Here is an 18,773-nt window from a genome sequence, read left to right as displayed (position 1 = left end):
CTTGACATTTTCTTTTACATCATTGCAAATATTTTTAAAGTTTAGTATGTTTCAGTTGTATCTCTATTTATTTTATTTAATTTTTCACCTTGCAGCCAGAAGCTGGACATTAAGCCATTTTGATATTGAGATATTATATCATGTTTAATGAGATATTATATCATCTCATTGATATAAGCTGCAGATTTAAATTTGTTTGTTTTGTTTGTGAGAGGACTCTTTATTACTAACATTAATTTATTTGAAAAAAACTTTAACTTCAAGCAAAATTAGTAGTATTTTATTGTAGTTAATATGAATAGTGGTCTCTGCAGGCCATCTAACATCCAATTCAGTATCTTCTTTGGGACCTTGAGAATTGGAGTCTGTGTCCGAAGAGGTCCAGGGCAGTCTGGTAGCAATGGTGCAGAGGCCTTACAGCTACTGGAGACATGAACAAGGTGAATACAGCATGTTTTAAAAGCATTTCTGTACCTGCAGCACACCTAAATATTTTACAGTTAGAGAGTGGTGTAAGCTTAGGTATTACTCCTGGGTTTTTCTTTATGCTTAGCCACTACACAGGATCAATTTGGATGATAAGCTTACGCAGGATTTGAGGTCGGGGACATGATGGGACTGACGGATGACAGGGACATTTCAGAAGCGATCCAGTGAGACTTAGGCACCGGCGTCCTTGGCAGTGACTTTGATCCCAACATGGATGAAGACGGCTGCAGGAGATAGCAGATGCGATTGTATTTCTGCAAATCTTGCCCAGTCATAATGCTATGCATTTTTTGTAATTAATGCCCGTTTTTCGTGAAGGTTACATAATCTTAGTAAATTTCCAGTTGCACAGTGACATAAACTACTTTTAAATTTTAAAATTTTTGACAGTTTTATCATTTAGCAAATTATATATCTATGTAAATCATGACATTGAGATAAGGTTCATTTTGGCATAGTGTTCAGCAAATCATTACTGCCACCCGTGTGGTTAGCTGAAAGCGTTGCATTTCTCAAAATCCATAGCCATTGTAATTAATATTTGCATGCCATTTGCCATTAAGCAACATGAGTTAGTAAAAAAAAAGAAAAGAAAAAAAAGTTAAATAATAATAAAAAATTATATATATATATATATATATATATATATATATATATATGTATATATATATATATGTATATATATATATATATATATATATATATATATATATATATATATTAACAGCTCTGTATCCCAGGAATCAATTGTTGAGTTAAATAGTATAATTTTAAATGAGTACCAGTTTGCCTTTAGTTTATCTTTTCCTCAATCAAAACTATAGCATTAGGTTTTACTGACTTAAAAATATCAGCAGTGTGTATTATTTCTGTACAGGACAGAGTGATGTGCAGAAAAACCTAAAAAACTTCTCATTTAATCTCACCACATTCCATCTTTCTCTCTCCATCTCTTTCTCTTCCTCTGTCTTTCTCAGTCAGTCTCGCATCCTCCCTCCACTCTTCTTTTCACTCCGTTCCTCGTCTTTCCGCTTCTCTCTCTCTTTCTCGCCTCCCTCTCTCTGACATTCACACAGTCCCTGCAGTCTTATTGACCTTGGTTCCTTCTCATTTGCATCCTCCATTTTTCATTCCTCGGAATATGGCGTTGAGGACTTTTCCATCATTAAGTGAATTTACAGCGATTTCATATGTGTTTTCTCCGAGGGATTGGGTTATGAGATATACACATTAAATATCTGATTAATACCTCATTATCCCAATTGATAAGATTACCATGATAATGAGGCAGAAATTCTAATTGTTTCACTACTGCGGGTGCCACTCATTTAATCATGCACCTGAAAGACGGTATGGCCCAGAGCCCCCTGCCTCACTCACTGTAAACAGGGCCAGCGGGGAAAGCTCTCCTGCAGGCCCACCAAACCTGCCCTTGTGTGCAAGCATCGTATGCGTATGTGGGGAGATGACCTGTGGAGAGCTTCATCACGGAGCGCTCATGATCTCCGCTTCCGTCCGACCATCAGCCGCCCCGCACTCTCTTGCAAACAGCCCCCTTCTCATCGCCATGCTGGCTGTTTCTCCCTCCCCTCCCTTTCCGGCGCTCCATCTCCATTCTTCTGCCTTGTTAGGCGTTAGCTCTCTGCTTAGGAGTGTTTCAGAGAGGAGGCGCTGTGTGGATGCTGGTTGAGAGAATAATGAGGTTATGAGTGATGCTCTGCTCGATCCACACCTCAAAGTCACAACCCTGATGATACCGTGTATGCGTGTCTGCGCCTGTGTGTGAGGAGGAGGCCGCAATTAACCTTTGGCCATCTCTGTCGAGTCCGCCTACCTGCTGCTTTAGATCACAGGCGCCTCATGCCCATGTGCTTCTTATGTGTGTGTTCTCCTTTAGGGGCTGCGGCGGAGAAGCGCCTTGTAGGCAGCATGCTGTGTCTGCCAGTACTGCTGGACCCATACGGGTCTACCATCTCCGAGAGACGACGAGTGAGGCGTGGAGCGTTGAGGTTCTGCCGAGTGACTGGTGAGAAATGAACCCATACAAGGATGATAGTTCAGTTTAGAGTGTTATTGTTCAGCTTTGGCTTTACTGAATAGAGTCATGGAGCTCTTTTATTAAATGTAGCTCTGTTCTGGCTGCTGGGAAATATGCTAAAATATGCAGTTTAATATTTTACATGTACTTTACATGTCTATAAGATGATAGTTTAAAGTAGAGGGTTTTCCCAGTTATACTGTGATCTAAAGTGTCCCTTGAGAACCTGCCAACAAACCTGTCAATTAATTTTTATAGGATTTTCACGAACACAAATGACCAATTTTGAATCATTTGAATGACTTAATTTTATCTTTTAATTGTAACATATATTTTTTAAATTATAATATTATATAAAAGTATTTTCTTTTTGTTCTTATTCATGTTTTCCTATCAAAAAGGAAAAAATATGATTCAAGTGCAAAAAAATGAAAGAAAACATTATTTGTATTAAAGCATAGGATCTGTGCTTTGGGACTTAAAGTGTCAATGCTGCCTTAATAATAATAATAATAATAATAATAATAATAATGTTACTTATAATGTTAAAAATAAAAGATATTAATATTATTATTTCTAAACAACGCAGCTTGATTATTAGGATACTACTCTACACTGCTCAAAACTTGCTTTTCTGTAGTCAGCAGCAAATCCTTTAAATATGAAAACACAGGTACTTACAGGAGTCAGAAGCACCAGACTGCCTTTGCAAAGTTGGAATTGCCAACTTTATATCCTCTGTGCACAGCCAGCATAGGCTGCTCTCCAGGTTCAGAATCAGTCCTCTGTAAATGCGCTGAACACACTCCTAATATATGTGTTGAACTGTTCTCAAACAGTGTTGTAAAAACTTAACTGCTTATCTCTAGTTCTAGTGTCCTCTTTTGGAAGCACAAAGAAAGTAGTTTCACTTTCACAACAAAACACTACAGGGTACTTGTTGCTGTTGTATCAGGAATTTTAAAGATTTAAATACTATTGTTAATATCCATTACTGAAATTTGGTTGTTGTGACAACCCCTAATGGTAAACAGGGCTGATTATGTTATGAATCATGCAATTGTGAGTAAGAAAACAATGTAAAACCACACTGTGCCAGTAGCAGGCATACGGCAGGCTGTGTGTGGTCTTGTCTCCCTGCCCGATTTGCATCACAAACACTAGAAAGAGAGAATGAGTGATTGTTTTTTCTTTGCTGGGGTTTGCTTCAGTTGTAGGCAGTGGAAAAGTAGACTCCAAAGACCAATTGAGACTTACATTATTACAAATGAGCACGTAAATGAGAGCCCTCCACGGGGATGCCCTGGGTGTCTTTATGTGTGTGTGGATACGCTGTTTTCTGCAGTTAATGATTCTGTGTTGCAGAAGCAGCAGACCTGAAGCAGGAGGAACGATTGCAGGAGCTGGAGAGCTGCTCGGGTGTGGGTAGCACTTCAGATGACACTGAGGTCAGAGAGGTCAGCTCCCGACCCAGCACCCCGGGACTCAGTGTCGTTTCAGGTACACATACACAAAAACTTGTCTAAATGCCCTCAAATGAGCAATCGTTGTCAGTCTGGAATCGCTCTGTATTCATCTTGCAGAATCCCACAATCCAAAGGTTTGAACATCTTGCATGTCACATTTGAATGTTATCCTCTGCCTCGCCGAGTTCTTTATTCAGCGACTCTTCTTCCCTGACATGCTGATGAAGACGAATAGCCATGTAACACAACGGCAAACTCCTTGTGGGGAGTTTTCCCTGAGGACTTTGGCAGATGGATCGCCTTTCCCTTCCTCCTTCCTTCATTTTTGCCGTTTCCATCTCTCGTTCACCTACTCTGAATCTCCCTGGGGATCCTCCTGCCCTCTTTGTGTGCTCAAGGGAGCATTGGCATGGTTTCTTCACTTCCACGAAGAGCTTGAAATGAGATTGGCTGTTCAACGTGGCCACCACTCCATCACTTACAAGCTGTACTTTTGCTTACTCTCAGAACTATTCTGTAGATCTGAGAGATATATACTGTCCGAACCCTAGGCTTGTTTTGCTAAGGCAGCAGAATAGAGTGAAAAATGTTTTCTTCTTTGAGGTATAGTTGAAGGTTCTGCTGATTTGTTACATATTGTTTGTGCAGGCATCAGTGCCACGTCAGAGGACATCCCCAATAAGATTGAAGACCTACGCTCAGAGTGCAGCTCAGATTTTGTGGGCAAAGACTCTGTGACCAGTCAGATGGAGAGGACTCTGCTCATGGTACAAGCACACAGTCATGTTACTGATTGACCACATGCACACACATACTCACTCATTAATTAAAGATGCACCAAGGAAACTTCACTCCTTAAGATATGATATACAAGCTGTTTTATGATTTGTAACACCAGTAGAGTCTCATTTCGGCTGCCAAGATCTCTACATTTGGTTGGTTAGCTGTTATTCCGTGCTGGTATATAATTCAACTTCAGTGATCCGTAATTCAGACAACATTTGAAATAATGTGATTATTAGTATTTTCTTGGTATGTATACGTGTGTGTGTGTGTGTAAGTATATGACATTTATGTATACTTTTACATTACTTTTCTCAAGTTTGGGTATTAAGTATTTGAAATATTTTTGTATTCAGCAAGGATATATTAATTTAAAAAGTGAATAGTGAAGTGAAAAAAAGTAAAAAGTGAAGTCTTTTATAATGTTCCAGAAGATTTCTGTTTCATATAAATGCAGTTTACACTGAAGGCTGAAGTAATGGCTCTTGAATATTCAGCTGTGCTATCACAGGAATAAATGGCATTTTAAAATATATTAAAAGATAAGATGGCTATTTTATATTGTAAAAAATATTTTACAGTATTACAGTATTTTGAACAAATAAATGCAGCCTTGGTGAGCATTAAAGATTTTTTTTCAAAAAACATTAAAAATGGTTAATGTTATTGGCTACAACATTTGTTTAACTGCTGGCTTTTGGATTTTAATATCAGTGTATCCGCTTGTGTTGCAGACCAGTTGATGGAAAATGGGCAGCAGAGAGCATAATGCTGATATATCAGTTGTTTAATGATGGTGATATTTATCAGTGAAACACACATGAACATGTGATAACTTTTTGCATCTTTAAGTTTAAATTAAGTTTTGTAAGCACATCTACATAGGAGTATGTTAGACTTTTTTTAATCTTCAAACATGTTTTATTCACTATTAAATCCTGGACAGTTGTTGAATGTTTCTTGGGATTTCTGCCGTGAGATTAACATGTCCTTTGTCACTCATTTACTTCATCACTTTACGCACCTCCTCTTTTTCCACCTCTCTAGGAGCTCACAGTCTATCCTGTGCACCCTCTCAAGCAGATTCACTGCTGGCCATGTTCGATCCCCTCTCCTCCGGAGAAGGTAATGTCACTTCCCAGCATGCACTGCTGTTGAATGCAGTACTTACACATGTAAGAGCTAGAAAGGAGTACCATTAATGTGCCTAATGACAAGAGCCCACTAAACAGCGTGTGTGCTCTGAAATAAAGCAAGTGCTTGCCAGACATCTATCCTATTATGGCCCATTCTTGTAGAATAGGTGGTTTTATTATGCTGGTGTTTAAAGGCTAAATTTGATTTGTGCCTGTCTAAGCCTGCAAATATACAATGGAAAGTTGCATAAATGTGTTGGAGAGACATTGTGAAAATACGTGTGTGGGGCAAGGTGAGGGGATGACAGGTTGCTAGACCTCACTGCAGGCGTTTTGGCTCAGCGGCCTGTCCCTACTGAGCTAGTGGCACAGGGCTGGCATTGGAAGGCACACAGCAGAGATGCTGTACCCTTGGAACAGGTGGCCTACTTTCACCTGAGGTCTGTCTGACTCTGACAGCTCTCTCAAGCTCTCTCTCTCTCACACACACTCACTCTCACACACACACACACACACACTCTCACACACTCCTGCTGATGGTGTGCGTGCTACCTTTTTATGAGCGCCAGCTGAACAGAAGTCATGTCACGACCCTGGCTCTAGTTTTGTTTGTCAAGAACTGGAGGTTCGTTGCAAATATCAATATGCAAAAACATATTTTTCACAGTTATAGAGTTTAGCCTGCGGTGTGCTTTAAATGCAAGCGTGAAGGCCCCCTAAATTTGGGTCAAATGTCTTTTGCAGGTTCGTCCACTGGCACCATCGTGCGGCCCAAGGTACACTATCCCGACCCCTCACCCTCCCCTGACCCGCCCATCCCAGAGGCCAGCATAACGGGCCACCAAGAGCCTCGTCCACCCCTCTTCGCCTCTCACCTGGCGCAGAGTGACCTGGAGCATCCCAAGCAGAGGCACTCTTACCCTGAAAGGCTGGTCAGGAGCCGCCAGCACAGATGTGGTGTCCGCTGGCCGCAGACCCAACAGTGATCCTGGACTGAACCGCCAGGGACCATGATGGAGGAGAGAGATCCAGCTGGGGCTTATTCCACAGGACCCACCTCCTCTCCCAGCAAGGATTCACTCAAAGGAGAGGTGAGAAAGGATTTATCACTTTTGTCTAATCAAGTGTTATTTATCTAGACTTAAATGTAATTTATTTCTGTGACGAAAGCTAAATTTGCACATGAAAAGTGTCACATGGTCCTTCAGAAATCATTCTAATATGCTGATTTTATTATTAGCAGTATTAAAGAGTTGTGCCACTTAATATTTATCTGGAAACAACAAATTAATGTATATATATATTTAATAATAATTTTTCATGAATTTAAATTTAAAAGAACTAAATATTTTAGAATTTGATATTTTTATAATCGTATACATCCTTTGCTATTACTTTTGCTCAGTTTTTTCTTTCTCTTCATTCATTCAAAATTATTAATTATTAAATCGTTAGAAAAACAATCTTTCACTATGTAAAATATATATTTCTGGAGGGAAAAAGTAAAATTGAAACGTAATAATAAAAAAAAAACTTTTATTTAATTTTTTTTTTCATTTATGGTTCAAGTTAATTGAGGTCAAGTACATGCAAGTAAGATTCAAATGTTTGGGTGAACTGCTTCTTTAAATGATGATGGTTTTGTATGCGTTTAGTCTGAGGACAGGAAGGACAGTGATGATGAGAAGTCTGATAGGAACAGACCCTGGTGGAAGAAGCGTTTTGTTCCTGCCATTCCTAAAGGTGAGGAACCCAACACTTACTCCCTGACTGTTTTGTAATAAGTACATGTCTGCCTTTTATCCTATGGATGGTGGTCAATGGCTAGAAAATATGGAAATAGTTAGCATAGATGAATGCGTCAATGGGAGAAAAGTGCTGATAATATTGGCTTTGATTTTTGGTCCAAATGGAATGATGGCAATAAAATTTTAAACTTTAATATTAAGCTAATACTGATATATCCACTGCTCTAATGTTTGTGCTTACAACTAAGACTTCTTTAAATGTGCAAAGCTTTAAATGTGTACTCAGATTATTGCATTTGTGAATGTGAGTCTGTGTTTCTAATTGGAGAAGAAATTGGATAAGAAAATATTCATTTTAAAAATTAATTGTTCTCGGCTGTTCTTCTCTTTTAGATGTTTGACTTTTAAACACAAAAGCTGTGTTTTGCATGAACTTGTCTTGTATGTTAAATGTTTCAGGGAGAAGCGTATATATTCTATTTAATACATATTTTCAATATACATTGGTGAATATAAAGTTCAAAAGAACAGCTGTTATTATAAAAAACCCATAAATGTCTTATGTCACTTTTGATCAATTTAATTAAAAAAACAAAACAAAACATTTTTTAGATAGTCAAACTTCAAAATGCAACTTGATTCGGTCTAACTTTTTTAGGTCATTAGCAATTAGCATTTAGCATGGCTTGGGTTTGTGTTTGTGAAGCCCAACCCTGTCTGTTGCTGTCTGTGTTCCTCACACAGTGCTCTATTGGACTGCAGAGGTGAACTCCCAGGTAACCCGCTCTTCAAGCTCTCTCCCACTCAGTCCTAGTGCTGTACACTAGCAGCCCAAATATTTGCTAGCTCCTGTAGACTCCTCCTCGCCACTGCGTGACGGCTCGAGCTGTGACATGACACAGTCAAGCTTCATCTTGTCCTTCATGCAGCCATCTTGGTTTTTTCATAATTTATTTTGCAGTGGTTAAACTCTCTAAATAAGGATTTTGCTTAAATATGCACTTGGAAAAAGATGCATAATATTCCCCAGAGATGTAAACCTACTTTGGTATCAAGTGAAAACTAAAATAAATAATAATTTAGAAAGACTGTTAACAAGCATGTAAGTTTTTGTTGTGGAATCAGATTTGATGTTTAGAGGCAAGATATTTTACTTTTTTTTTTTTTTTTTTTTTTTTTTTGCAACTATAGACAGTCTGATATTGATATCAGAACATCAGTTTCCATATACCATTCATATTAAGACAATCTCATCAGTTTTTCTTTGACGGCCTTTACACGTGCATACAACTGGCCCACATCTGTGTGTTTGCACTTAAGTAGTGACATGCTTCCTGTCTTAGTTCCCATTACTGAATATTTAGTAGTGGCTCAACAGAATTCAAAGCATGTTCGTCCATTTGGTACATTGGACCAGGGAGGATCTGTGTCTTGAGGTTTGCTGCCTTGTAGGAGTATGGATGCAGCGTTGAGTTAATTTTTTTTTTTTTTTTTTTTTTTGTGAGGAAAAACTGTTCTTGGTCATTTTTGCAGTGCGATTGGGGGGCTGCAAAGCGGGACAAGCCGGAAAAAGATGAGCAAGGAGCAGAGAGGGTACCGCAAGGTATGCTTTCATTTAACTCTTAATAAACACTCATTGCAGCTGTTGTCCAAGCTGATCATATGTGAATGCATCTCAGGTATACCAGATGAGCCTTCAGCTTTCAGGCAGAGCTCTAAGACCCAGTCAGCAGAGGCAATAATGGACAAGTACAAGTACATCATGGAGAAACGACCCACTCACAGTGATGGGGCAGTTGCTGGGAGTTATGTTGGACAAGGTTTGTCATACGATGTTCATACATTATAAAGAAACTGTAGAAACGCTCTCTTCCTTCAGTAGTGTGCAGTAAATAACTAAAGGATGATGCTTCTAACATTTCATAGTAGTCTGGGACAGACACTGTAGCTTCTGCTGTTCATTTTAGTGAATTGGTTTGCGTATGTTGTTCATGTAAATATATCAAGCAGGAATTACATATGATGTCACAGAAAACTAATTATTTTGTTAAATTCTATCACAAATAATAATTTATAGTTTATGTAGTACACATCCACACATACACAAACAAGTTGTTGCTTTTTTAAAAGTTCTATTTTATATACAAGTTCAATTTTATTAAATATAATATATTTATAATGTATAATGTATTTATAATGTATAATGTAATACATTTTAATGTATTTATTTATTAATCTAAATCTATCTCTGGCATTAAACAGCCTATGAAGCTAATTTGGCATTTTTTTGTATTAAAATATATTAGGCTTAAATATATTTGGCTGTTATATGAAATGAAACACAAAAACAAAATGGCTTTTGTTGGCATCGTATATTGTTTGGAACAGGACTGGAAATAGTTTTTAAAATAACTACTCCAACACTGCTTACGCTGCTTTTTCTTATGTTTGACAAACTTTATCAATTTGTCATCTGGTGTCTTGTAACTGTTCTGTTGTGTTTTGCAGAGCCTTGTAGAGAAGGGGACAGTGAGCACGACTCCCTAAAGATGAAGCTCTGCAGAACATCTCTGCAGATGACCTTCCAGACTCTGCCAGTCAGACAGCGCCCCTCAGGACAAGACTTTCTCCTTCAGGTCTCTCAGACAAACTAACTCTCGCACTTTGTTCTCTTGAAAGTAAAATCAGTACATTCTGAGTCTCGGAAAACAAAATAGCAATGAAAATTTAACAGAATCAGAACGAGGAATGAATTTTGATCCTGTCTTTTGCATCTCTGCAGCGATATCAAGAAAAAGCTTACGCCTGGCGCTGTGCTCTGCAGATTCAGTTGTATTTCCCATCATTCCAGCAGCAACAACACGTAATGGTCTCCCGGACCATGCAGATCCTGAAAGGTTACTTATCTATTGTCTTTACTTGCCTCATTCTATACTTCTTACAAAGCTGTAACTGCTGTAAAAATATTCAGTTATGACTTCATTTATTAGTGTTGTTCATAATAATCTCATTATTAATTTTTTTTTTATTTTCTAAACTATTATTATTGTTGTTGTCATTGCTATTATTATTATTATTATTGTTGTTGTTATGCTAGTATGCAGTCCTGTTTAAAAGAACCTTCATCTGAACTAAAGTTTTGTGGCTCTGCACATGGGGGTGAAAGTAGCTGTTCTGCAGGTTTTGAGGTTCAAAACGCTGTGCATTTATGTCTGGCCCCTGTCTTCTCTCTCTCCTCAGACAACGAGATCGTGTGCTTTCTGAAGGTGCAGCTGGCGGAGGCCATTAACCTGCAGGATAAGAACCAGATGGCTCAGATCCAGGAGACTACGCGCTGCGTCAGCCACCTCGACCCCGCACCTGCAAAAACTGCTCACTGCCATGGCAGAGGACTACAGGTACGCACATTACTCTCTTATTCTCTCTTAATGTCTCACTAACTTTGTCACATTTTTTCTCTCTGTTACTCGCTACTTTAATAAAAGTTTGTGCTGACATGTTTTTGGGCTTGACTCCATAATGAGCGCGGTGATGGTTTTGTGCAATAGGAGCGTGCTCCGTTACATCGCCTATCTGACACGGTGCAGGCAAGGCTTGCAGACGTCTCAGGCTCATCTGGAACGACTCCTGCAGAGAGTGTTGAGAGACAAAGAAGTGGCCAACCGCTACTTTACCACTGTCTGTGTCCGACTGCTCCTGGAACACATGGAGTCAAAGATGCTGGACTTCATCAAAGGTCCTACATGCATTGCTGTGAACACGAGAATTAGTTGTAATGTTTATTAGAGATTCCAGATCTGCATTTGAGTCCGTTTGAGTCATTCTTGCAGCAGAAGTGGATATTTCTCATTAGAGTCTCAAACTTCAATTCCCCGGTGGTTACAAGCTAGCTGGAGTTCTGGAGTTTTGTTTTACAGCTACTAATTGTACAGTTATGTATGCATAGCTAACCCTTGTCAGACTGAAAAGTGACTTTATTACACATTACACACCTATCTAAAGTACTAGCCTGTAGTTTAGTAGATTAATGATGTCTGAGATTGTATTCATGGAGAACTGCTGACAGGTTGCAGTCTCATTAGTAGACCGGATACATCACAGTGGAAGTCATTTAAAAATACAGTACTGTTCAAAAGCTTGAGGTTGCTTAAGAAGTGTTTTACTTTTGTGTTCAGTTAACCTGCATTAGTAAATACAGTAAAAATACAGTTCAAATAAGTAAAAAAAAATTATGTATATTAGAATGTAATTTAGTTTTATAAGAATTGCAGTTAATCCTGTTTTTAGGATCCCTCAGTTTTACATCTTCCTTAAACATTCTTTCATGTTTTCCCTACTATTTTTAATAAGGAAAACAGTTGTTCTGCGTAATGCTTTGTGGAAGCCATGATCCTTTTTTTTTTTTTTTTTTTTTTTTTTTTTTTTTTTAAACTAGCAGCGTTTGCTTGAAATATAAATCATTTGTAACATTATACAAAGTTTAATTCAGTTTAGAACATCCTTGCTAAATAATGTTTATTGTTAGAAAAAATTAAAATTCTCACTGACCCTAGTGACTAAAATACTTACCCGTACATTTGCATGCGATATTTGTACTGTAAATAAAATAATTTTATTTCCTGAAAGCAGCCAATATAAAGTGTCTGAAGCAGCTGCATCCGGTCAAAAATCTAAAATATTTTAATGCAAAATAAAATTACTCATGCGTACATTTTGATTTAGCAAAATTTGAGTGGTTGAATGAAATGATGGTGTGAGATCCCTGCATTGAAGTCCAACTGTCTTGTGGTTCTGCAGCGTTTCAGGGCTGTACAGCAGCTGACGATAAGACAGCAGCCGTGAGGATTTCCTCTGCGTTACCTGTATGGAGCCATGGCCCACGATGCCATCTGGCAGTACGCCAGTGAAGAGCAGCTCCAGGACGCCCAGATGGCCATCGAACGCAGCGTCATGAACCGCATCTTCAAACTGGCATTCTACCCCAATCAGGATGGGGACATCCACAGAGACGAGTGAGGAAACTCATAAATCCTTCTTCCTTACTCCTGTTCATTTTCCACATTGTGTCTAAACCAGATGTGATGCATGATGCAACCTCCTCCTATATTAATTTCTCTGACGTTTTGTCAGTGAGACATGGTTTTGTTGCGCCCACAATTAAATCTTATTGGACTAAAATCCTGTTTATGCCTGCATAAACATTAAATATGTTTGGCAGTTGGCCTGTGATGTTGTTAATTTGCACAAGAAAATGGTGTAAGGTGTTATGTGTTTTTTTTTTTTTTTTTTTTTTTTTGTTGTTTCCCAAGGCTATTCCAGGAGCACATTCACCGACTGTCCAAAGTGGTGACGGCCAATCACAAAGCCCTGCAGATCCCAGAGGTAACAGTTTGCACTACATCTCTGAATAAGGTGATCCAATGAAAGAAAAATAGCATTTAATCTTTTTTTTGTGAATTGTGCAGGTGTATCTGAAAGAGGCACCGTGGCCCTCAGCACAGGCTGAGATCAGGACCATCAACGCCTATAAGACCCCACGAGATAAAGTACAGTGCATCCTGCGCATGTGCTCCACAATTATGAACCTGCTCAGCCTGGCCAATGAGGACGCAGTACCTGGGGCGGGACGACTTTGTCCCTGTGCTCGTCTTTGTCCTGATTAAAGTGAGTTAAGAGACACAACCATAGGGGTGATAATGCTCATAATTGCGTTAAATGTGTTGTGCATTCTGTAACAGTACAGTGATCATTTCTGATAGTTGGCACTAAGGCCCATAAGCATTGGGGTGTAAGTAAACAAATATGGCATTTAATAAAAAAAAATCTCTTTAGAAGTTCATTAAATAAATTCAGCTTGTTCTGTAATAACAATTACAGTACATTCATAACACATAATGACTTTATTAAACGGCTTTAAAACGTAATGAAAAACTGCACATCCTTTCAAATACAAGCAACTTGCATATTTAGCAAACGACGACACAAATGACTTAATTAGTTTACATCCAATGAAACGGCACTGACAAACAGGAAAAACACTGCAATAATACAGTCAGAAGACTTTTCAATCTATTGTTTACAATGGATTTAAATGTACATTTCAATGGAGTAATAAAAAATAATTAGTGTTTTATAGCATTCGTGCATTTATACTAAATGTATTTACACTGCCGTTTTTCATACAAATACTTAGAAACCATATAGTTAAATTTTTACCATGGTATCGAGATGGTAAATGTGTCCTTGTATCATGATTTCATTGTATGCTACTCTGGGAGGCCGGAGGTTCATTTAAGTAAAACTCAATACAGTCTGGATAATTAAATTTCAGTATATAAAAATTAGGTTATTACATTTTTACTGTTTTTGAAAATGTAAATTCCGCATCCTAACTCAAGCTACTGTCAAATAGTGCATTTCTAAGAGATGAAAAATTATATTATTATCCTAAAATTAATTTGCTGTAAAGCTGCTTTGCAACAATTTGTATCGTTAAAAACCTTATACAGATAAATGAAATATTGCAGCCTGCACTACAAACGTCAAGCAATGCAAACCTGTTTCGTGATTTGAGACAATACCACTCATTAGGTACATACATGCACAAACTAAGAAAATGTGTTTTGTTACAATATTTATTTTAAGGTTTAGGATCACTGGAAAACTGCAAAGAATTTAAAAACATGAAGTGTTTGTCATGTTGTAATCAGAAGAGTACTTTAAAACCACAATTTCTGTAGTTCTGTGGTTTCACTTAGGAGTAAAAATCTGCCTTTAAACTCGAAAGAAACAGCCCAGCCCTAATTTTCAATATTTGCTGATACAATTAAATAATATAAATTATATATATATATATATATATATATATATATATATATATATATATATATATATATATATATATATATATATATTTCTTAAATGGCATTATTTAAAATGAGTATTATGTGTTACAAAAGCCTGTATTTATTTGATCAAAAACAGAAATTTTATGCATCATTGCTAAACAAAAGGTTTTATACAAAAACACTTTTGAATACTACTTTACTTCAATTTTAAAACCTGTAAACCAACTTAATGCAGTGATCCCGATACTAGAGTTACTTTATTTGCTCTGTGTGTGTGTGGGAGTTTTTTTATTTTTAATTTTTTTAAGTTTTCCCCACCCATACCTATTTATGTTTTCTATGCACACGCCCACACCAGATTTTCTAAACTTGTAAGTGCGCTTGAATGTGTAAGCATGCACAATGTGGGTGGTCAGATGTTATCTCAATGCGTTAATTCCACCCTCTCGCTCGTTCTCTCCCTCCTCCAGGCAAACCCACCCTGCCTTCTGTCCACCATTCAGTACATCAATAATTTCTACGCCAGCAGGCTGAGCGGGGAGGAGTGCTATTGGTGGATGCAGTTCACTGCCGCCGTGGAATTCATTAAAACCATCGACGATCGCAAGTGAAGCAGAACAGCCACCTGTATGGGCAGACTGCAGGAAGGAGAAAGAGAAAGAGAGAGAGAGAGAGGACGGCGCGGACAACTCTCCCCTTCATCGAGAACGCACAGCGCGGCATCGCCTCAGTCTGTAAAGCTGTACATAGAGGCAAAAACACTTCACGTTTAAATTCGATCAAACATTAGATATGATCATGACAAGATTTCCTACGCTGTGGTGTTAAACGAATAAAAACAAATAACGCGGCAGGTGGCGACATCGCCGCTCTCTACCGATCTCGCTTATGTAACACGCGTCTTTTTCTGTAGTGCTGGGGAGGTGCTGGGGTTTAGAATCAAATTTTATATTAAACACAGATTTAGCAAGTAATTAGCTCTGTTAAAACGTACCTATCGAACGAAAAAAGGGACCAGGAACTACCTGCAACGATCATGCGTCGGGGGATGATTCGGAGGGGAATCCTCGATTCTGTCCTTCTTGTATAAACCGTGCAATCTCACCCCGCTCAAAGCTAACAGTCACACGTCGAGTCATATCGAAGAACGCGTCGCTATAGATGCTGCCGGTGTATCAATGTTACAGTTTATCAAATTCATCATGCCATTATTTTAACAGGGCAGCTTGTTCTATGAATGTAAACAGGTGTTGTCATTTATTGTACATTCATTCTTTCCTACGTTTCCCAGATGATTTGGAAATAAGGGCCCACATATTTATATAAAATAAAATGTATTTATTACTTAACTCCTGTATTTTAATGTTTTATTCTATTTACTGACTTGTGCCGTGAATTAGTTGTCGGGCAGATGCACGCGGTTCGGTCGAGGAAACTAAAATCTCACAGAGAGCTGCTAAAACAGGGTGTCTTCACATTAGCGGAAAGAGCTGTAAATTAGTGCCTTGCTGATATTTGCAGTAACACTTGTTCTTTTAGTTTTTGGTGGGTTTTCTGCCACGTCTCACGTTTCTCGCGTCTTCCCCGAAGTGAGGAAGTCAAGCCAGGCTAAACGCCACTATGCTATTAATAACGAACCTGAAATCAAAAGTACGGCACGCCAAATAGAAACACACCCTGCGTTTGGACAGGCGGTATGAGGATTGTTATTTGCGCTGAATCGATTGTGGAAAATTGACTGCTGTCGTCCACCGCAGAAAATATTTTTTAGTTCGCTGCTGACCTTTACTTGTGTTGGAGTTCCATGTATCGTTTCAGAGTTCTTACTTTTGTAGGATTAAAAGCATTGTTATTTTTATAACGCAATTCCCAAGTAAAACCACGAGTTAGGAGGAGTATTTTTGTGTAAAGTGCAGGTGTACGGCAGCCTGGCACTGGGACTCTCACTTGAAGAGACGCTTTATTTACCCTCAAATAGTTGGAGTAGTACTTCTAAGTACAAACACGCACCTTTTAGGGGTAAATGAGGGATGTTTCCCAGTTACAAGCTGGTACTTGTCACTTTTTTTCTTTTCTTTCTTACAACGTGTTTGAGTTTAGATAGCAAAGAACATTTTAACACTGTGGCATCATTATCAATGCTAATGTATTGATGTTGAGGAAAATCTATGTATTGATACAGGCTACCTCGTGTCGTAACCCCCCTAACCGCTAGCACGTATTCTCTATAACAGTTTTTGCTGTTGATATCAAATGAATTGCAGCACATTACATTATTTAAACGGGAATATAAAATATCAAGCTCTGTGTTTTTGTTATATTACCTTTATCGGATCAGAACTTCCCACTAACCTTTGCACACCAGTAGGACTAGGGCAAAAGAAATGCATTCTTAATAGTTTACGTGATTGGCAGAGTTTCCCCACTTCAAATCTGTCTTTTTAATGTTGCTCCAAACCATCTAAAAGCAAACGTTTAGGGCTGGGTGTTGGTTTCGGTCCTAAATATAGTAGATGCACTTAGAACAATTAGTTCTACCTCCGACTATATGTACATAAAGGGATAAATAAATAAAAAATGTAATGCATTCTTTTCTTCTAGCTTTTGTAGCCTTTTAGAGCTCTGTGTGTGTATATATATATATATATATATATATATATATATATATATATATATATATATATATATATATACACACACACACACACACACACACACACACACACACACACACACACACACACACACACACACACACTTTTCTTTCTGATTTGAATGGTGCATGAACTTGATCTTGCCGGTTGCTGCCATGTATCTCTTGCACAAGCTGTAACACGAAGAGCATCCGCTACAAAACTCACTTCGCAGAGCACTTTGGAACAACACCGATGTTCTGTTACAACATTTATATTCTATCAATGTTATAAGAGAATATCTTTTTTTATTTGTTCCTTTTTAAGTTATAATGTTATATATCTCAATATCTGGAATGGTTCAGGCTGTCAGACTTTTGGTGCTCTGTTGGTTTGCAGCAGTTGATTTTGTTTACTTTATTATTTTTTTCTTTCCCTACAGCAGCAATGTTGCATTCGGTGGTATCTGCATCTTGGTGAAAGTAGTTGCCAAAGGAATCAAAGACTATATTTTCATGACGTTTTTATTGTGTGCAAAGCCTCTCCTAACTAAAACATGCACCTTGAGGGTTATGCAACCTGTGGCAAATATTTAAAGAGGACTTGATTCTTGTTTTTTCTTTCCCCCCTCATGGTTTGCTTGGGATTGAAAGGCTGGTGTTTTTTGGTGTAACTGGAAGAAATAAAAGGTGACTGTCTCAATGTTCAAATATTCTAACCGAAGACTAATTGCATAATCTTTGTGATTTCCAATAGGGCCTTTTTATATAACGAAAATGAAAGCGTTTGAATAAAATACACTACTATTCGTTTGTTCACTGTTTTAGCAGAAGCGACGTTAGCGATGGTTTCTGGTGTAAACAGGGTTTTGGGTTACTAAACTGGCTATGTTGACTGAGCAAGGCATTGTATTCAATCTGTATTTAAGAGCTTTATAATCCCTCTGTTGGTCCACTTTTGAAGAGCATGCTATGAGGATTATGGGTAACGGCTTGCATTTGTAAGCTTACTCACTTGGGCTCCTGTTGGGAAGGCATTCTGTGTGTTATGTGATTTTAATATAAACCTGTACATAATTCTTTTAAAAAAAAAAATGATTAAAGAGTTTTTTTTCCGTGAACATGCAACGTCTGTTTTTACGCCTAATGTGATTTTGAAATTTGTTTTAAAGGGGCAGAGACTTCCGAAGTCGGTGGGGGAAAAAAAAAACCGTCGCTCACGATCGATAACCCCAAACTATCAATTACTCCGTTAAAGTTTGATAATCAAGGACGTAGCTGCTTTTAAAAACCGGCGTTCTGTCGAACTTTACGCGTCGAAGTCTGTCACCTTCACGTCACGCGCCGGGCTTCGATATGACGAAACAAAAGGGTGCCACGAATAGCCAAAATCCCCCGCACTCACACATTTAATTACCACTGACAACTGTATAGCGGATTTGTAATTGGAGATTTTTTTCCAGCGTAATAGGCTCTCTCTCCTGCCCTTACCACTCCAATGCTCTAATTGTAATCTTTCCATCAGAGGAAAAGAACACAGCGGGGCGCCTTTGCTTCTCTTGATGATATCTCCGATTGTTCATTTAAATTCAAATTTGGCCAGAAAAAGGGTAATTAGTTGTATTAATAACCC

At 38.2% G+C, this 18,773-nt stretch overlaps 1 pseudogene; it reads left to right on the top strand.

Moving 5' to 3' along the window:
• Nucleotides 1–18,261, top strand: part of LOC122350710 — a 28,040-nt pseudogene extending 9,779 nt beyond the window's left edge.
• Nucleotides 18,262–18,773: the final 512 nt, after the last annotated feature.

Source organism: Puntigrus tetrazona, chromosome 8, assembly GCF_018831695.1.
Source record: "Puntigrus tetrazona isolate hp1 chromosome 8, ASM1883169v1, whole genome shotgun sequence".
Lineage (NCBI taxonomy): Eukaryota > Metazoa > Chordata > Actinopteri > Cypriniformes > Cyprinidae > Puntigrus > Puntigrus tetrazona.
Note: the sequence above shows the minus strand (reverse complement) of the source record. Positions and strands in the feature narration are given on the sequence as shown.